Below are 6,082 nucleotides of genomic sequence, written 5' to 3'. Positions count from 1 at the left end.
ATCCTCTTGTAGATTAATAACATCATAGAAATTTGTAAAAAAATGGTCTTGACAAAATAAAAGCTTGGCCCAACGGAAAAATCTGCACCGTCCCATCAAAGCCCGCCAAAGCTCATGGATTAGGCGGTGCGGGATAGGCGGACTTTTTAAGTTTGGCAGTCTCAAATTTCCAGCCCAACCCTCTTTTTTTGTCGGGTTATGCGGGTCAGCTCGACGGATTTTGGCCTGTTTGCCACCCCAAGTCCCTATCCATTTTCGGGTGGCAGGTCGTGAGGATTTCACGAGTCCCCATCTAGCTCCAAAATGCGAGTAATTCCTGCAAATACCTTTTTTTGGTTGTTTTTGTGATCATCCATATTGCTAGCATTCATTGGTTTATGATGTGGAGCTATTCTAGCCATTCAATAAATTCTCAGATAACCAAAGTTTAGGTTATATCATTTTTATACAGTCATATATATCCTTGTTATAACAATATTAATAGAAGATAAATAGATAAATACTAAGCTATTGCTTAAATATAAGATAAAAAATAAGAGGAAAAAAATAGAAAGAAAGAAAATGAGAGAAAACAAAATGGAAACAAAATTATATTTTTGTGTGTGTGCTTAGATGAAGAAAAAATGAATGAAAAGAAAATAGAGGAAAAAATTTATTTTGCTTGGATGGAAGGAAAAGTAAGAAGAGAAAAAATTATAATAGAATAAAATTATATTAATATTTTTATATATTATATATAAATTATAATTCAAATGGTAACTCTGTATTTTAATCCATGTTTGCGCTTCTGCATAAGTTTTCTTTGCAACTTTGAAGAGAAAAAATTTACATGAGCTCCACATACATTTTTATGTTTTTTATTCAATTTTTTTGTTGATCCAAACAATAAAAAATTAATTTTTTCATCTATTTTCTTCTCCAGCATTTTATTTTCCTACAAATTCTTTTAATCCAAACAATGCATAAATAAGTCACATTTTTCATATATATATATATATATATATATATATATATATATATATATATATATATATATATAACTAATATCACATATTAGGTTAATTTATGTTGATAAACCAAAGCCACCTCAAAATTACCTAAATCCCCCAAATTCAAAAATGTTACCTAGTTATCTCCATTTACATTTTTATATAAATCGAATTTAATGAATTCGAATTAGGGTAATAAATAATAAATCGAATCTATAAGATTCGAATTACTTGACATTGTGATTCGAAAGTAAATTGAATTCAATGAATTCGAATTAAGTCATCCCCTACTAAATCGAATCTATAAATTTCGATTTATATGGTTCATGCTAAATCGAAGCAATAAGGTTCGATTTATACTCACTTAATAGCAATCCAGCTCATTGTAAATCGAATCTCCTTCATTTGATTTAGTAGCATAGATAGCATCCAAGTAATTCGAATCTTATAGATTCGATTTACTACGAAAACACATAATTCAAACTCCATAAATTTGATTTACATAGATATGTAAATTGAGACATGCGCGTAATTTTTTTTTACTTTGGCAGATATACGTAAAATTGGTTTGCAAATGGTTTATAAAGGTGATTTACTCTACATATTATAACTTTTGAAATCATAATATTTTGAGAAGTGATGTATAGACAACTTAAATGTTAATAAGTCTGAAAAATTTAGAAAAAAATAAAAATATAAAAAATTACATGTTGATCCATAAAATTTTTTTAAAAATATTTGTCCATAGTCTATGATTAATAACTTTAAAATTATATATATTTTTTATTTTTATTTTATAGAGACTTATAATTTTGTTATCGGCGATATTAGTGGTTATAGAGAGATTTTTACCTTTAAATAAATTATAGAGAAATTAAAAACAAAACTGGTTGCTATTTTTCTGACAATTTATTTAGTTTTTTGTTTAAATTAAAATTAAATTATATATTCAATTTATATTTATTTGTTTATCCTAACGATGGTATATAATAGATAATATATTTAAGCATGTTTTAAAAGAAACTATTGAATTTTATATAATTGAAAGTTAACTATGAAATTGAAGCTAAGATGAAGTGAAATACAATAAACATATACATATGAGGAGTGAAATTAAAATAAATAATAAAAAATAAGGTAATAAAATAATTAAAAAAAGTAAAAAAAAAACAAAAAAATAATACATGTAGTTGATAAAAATACATTGTAAAAAAATTAGTATAATCAATTAATATAAAAGATGAAAGACAAAAATTAAGATATATTTTTATTAAAAAATTCAAGAAAAACATTGTAAAAAAGAACCTATTAATCAAATTTTATGAAAATATTATAAAAAAATTAAAATATTAGTAAATAAAACAGTAACTCTTTTAAGAATTATTAATCAAAATACATAAAAGTACATTCTAATTTCTAGATATAAAAAATAATAAAAAAATAATTTAAATTAAATTTATTTATTTTATTTATTTGTTTATTATTTATTAAATAATTTAATATTTATTTAATTTTGGTCAAACTAAATAATATAATTAATTAGTTATAATTAATGTTGTTCACCCTAATGGTTTAATTGAAACATATTAAAACTCAAAGGTAAAATAAAAACTAAATGTTAAGGATAAAATAAAAATAAAATTTTATTTGCTATCTTGAATTTTTTTTAATAAAAATTTTATTTATACATCTTTAAAATGCATCACTTTAATACAATGATATTTTTATTAAAAATATAAATTATGATAAATATCTTATATATTTGTTAGTAAATTATATACAAATATTTTTTGAAGTATATCATTTTTATTATATAAAAATAACTTAAATGCTTTTAAATGTGATTATGATAATTCATTAAGTATTATATTTTTTTTTACTAATTTATATTTAATAATTTACCTCTAACTTTTAATTATAGCAAACATGTAAGATATGATGCCAAAAAAAAGCTAAAGCGACATAAATTTTTTACTAACAAAAAAAATATATTTTTTATTTTTTAGACACATATCTATTTTTTTAAGCTATACATTTTAATTTATATAAATTAATGACAATTAAATGTATAAAAAAATACTAATTAATAAAAAATTAAAATTTAAGATAAACATATCCTGAACAAATTAAAATAAAATAAAGATATTTAATTATGATCATTAATTATAATTATATATATTTACTTCAAGATTTATACTTCAAAAATTCAGTATATTAATATTTTGTATTTTTATTTTTTAATTTTAGACTATTACAAACATTAGTTATTCTCCAATAATGATAATATTTTAAAAAAAATAAACATAATTAAATAATCTTAAAATTATATAATAATTTTTAAAATAACAATAAAATATATAATTACTTAAAATATAATATTTGTGTAGTAATTGAAATTTAATTGCTAATATAAAAGTAACATATAATATCATTTTGTAATCAAATAAGTGTTTAATCAAAGAATTTAATATATATATAATAATATGACAAAATAAATAAAAATTTGAGTTTAACCATAATATAAATTGTAACTGATTTGATTTAATAATTTAAAAAAAATTGAATAACCCTTTTTAGAAATATGCCAATCAAAATAATATAGATTGAAGATGAAAAAAATATAACTAAATTATATAATATAATATAATATTCCTAAAAATTTGTTTTATAACCGATGTAATATCAAGATATTTATCATCACCTGTGGTATAATCTAATTTTATAATTATTTAAACGTTATTTTTATGAAAAATTACATTATTTATTTTGAAAAAAAATTACTCATTATTATAATTTAAATAGAATATAAAATAGATATTAAACTAATTATTTCTTTTAATAATTACCCAATTACAAATATCCATCAAGAACATGAGATGTAAGAGTATACAAAGTAAATATAATACTTACAACTTTTACACTACCACGATAAGATAATTATCACAAGTCTTTTTAGCATAAATTAAATAGAACAACATATAATAATAAAGAAACAATCAAATCCAAAAAAATTATAGAAAACCTGTCATCCACTACGACGGTTAGTATTGAGAAAGTTTTAACCATTTTTTTATTGAATAAATTACCATTTGTACCCATAAAAGATACAGATGCTGACAAATCTACCTATATAAGAATAAAACGACAATTATACCCACGGAAGATGGCTCCCGTGTGCCAAGAGTACCCGGACGTTGGTTACACAATTGGTCCGTTAGGGTATTCTTGGTACACGGAAGCTATCTTCTGTGGGTACAATTGTCGTTTTATTCTTATATGGATACATTTGTCAATGTTTGTATCTTTCATGGATACAAATGGTAATTTATTCTTTTTTTTTATTAGCTATCTTTTTATCTACTCTGCACTTCATCTACAAATATGTTAAGGACTAAACCTATGCTTCAACCTTTCAAAATCCCATATATTTTTGCCAAACACAATATTATTATGCTTTTTTTTTATAGAAACCATTGAATGGAAGAACCGTTAGTAAAAAGATGAGGTTTTCTTATAATATGTATGACTTTTTATGATAACAAAATAAAAATAAAAAGCATAAAATAATATTGTGTATATTTAAGTTAATTTTAATCCTTTTTAATAACCAGATTTGTCATATAATGTAACTGATAAACAATGACAGTTAATACGGATTTGATATGTTTTGAGTATGCTATACATTTTATGATTTTGTACGGAACAATATTAATTTTAATTTATATATTTATTATTGGGTGTTAAAAATAAAAAGTATTTGTATTGTTAGCATTTTTCAAACCTTCCTCAACTCTGATCGTGATTAGGTTTAAAAGATCACCTACCTCATTGGACATAAATGTAATCAAATCAATTTTCATCTAATAGTGCTATACATTCGCGTAATCATAGGAGAATCATATTCGCATAATTCTAGGAGAATTAACTTTAGCGAGATAACAATATGGTATTTAATTACCATATTAGTATTTTTATATATAGAATTATCAATCAATTATATATGGATTCTAATGAAAATAATATATTCAACATGGATATTGTTTGTTAGGTAAAAGATAACAGATTGATAAAGAAAATTAATTACAATGGGTATATTCATTTTAAAAAATATTTTTATATAATATTAAAAAAATATCATGGTCACCCTGAATTACTACAGGTTCAACTTCCATCGACAGTGGTAGAATGCCTAAATTGAGACATTTTCAGACTATAATATTTGTCAAACAGACAATTAATGAAATACTCATCCATACCTTCTCATTTTGAGTATATTTATACATAAAAAAAAGAGTTGAAATAGCAAGAGTGATAAAAATGATGATTTTTATAATTTTGTGTGGCTATCTATATATAGAAGATCAGAAGACTATGATTATTTAACAAAATTAATTTTATTTATTGCATTCAATTTGAATAACTAAAAAATTATCTTATTTTATTTTAGTCATTAATTCACATGATTTAAATTTAGCTCAATATATATGATTTGATTTGATTTAATTATTAGTAAAAAATATATTGAGAACCTATTTTATGCATAAATTTGTTATTTTAATAATTAATTAGATCTAATTAATTAATTAATACAGATAATTAGTATAATTAATTTGATTTAATTAATTAAAAAATACTAACAAAATATTAAAAAAATAAATTAAAAAATACTACCAAATCAATTTGATATAAATTATAATAAATTATGTGATATTTAAATATCTAATCAAATCAAATAGTTGATATAGTTGATTTATCATAATAAATTGTATTTAGTGAGTTAAAAGAAACAAATCGCTAAACACTCTTATAAGCATCCATGTTACGTCAACTCCATCATTAAGTGCAGAAACCTGATTTTTATATAATAGAATAGATAATAAATAGAATATATGAGAATATGATATGAGACATATTTTAATTATGAAATTGGTATTATATAATAGATTTTTTCTAAATTCTTATTGTTTGTTTGTTGCTAATTTTTACATAATTACTTAATAATTTTCACCTATGAAACTATCAATTACCTAATATTATGATTTAATTAATAAGAATGATGACATTAATATTTTTTCATAAGTCTTGTTATTATT

Source organism: Arachis ipaensis, chromosome B6 (assembly GCF_059453495.1).
Source record: "Arachis ipaensis isolate K30076 ecotype BB chromosome B6, ASM5945349v1, whole genome shotgun sequence".
NCBI classification, from domain to species: Eukaryota; Viridiplantae; Streptophyta; class Magnoliopsida; order Fabales; family Fabaceae; genus Arachis; species Arachis ipaensis.
The sequence above is the reverse complement of the archived record's forward strand: the minus strand, read 5'-3'. Positions refer to the sequence as shown.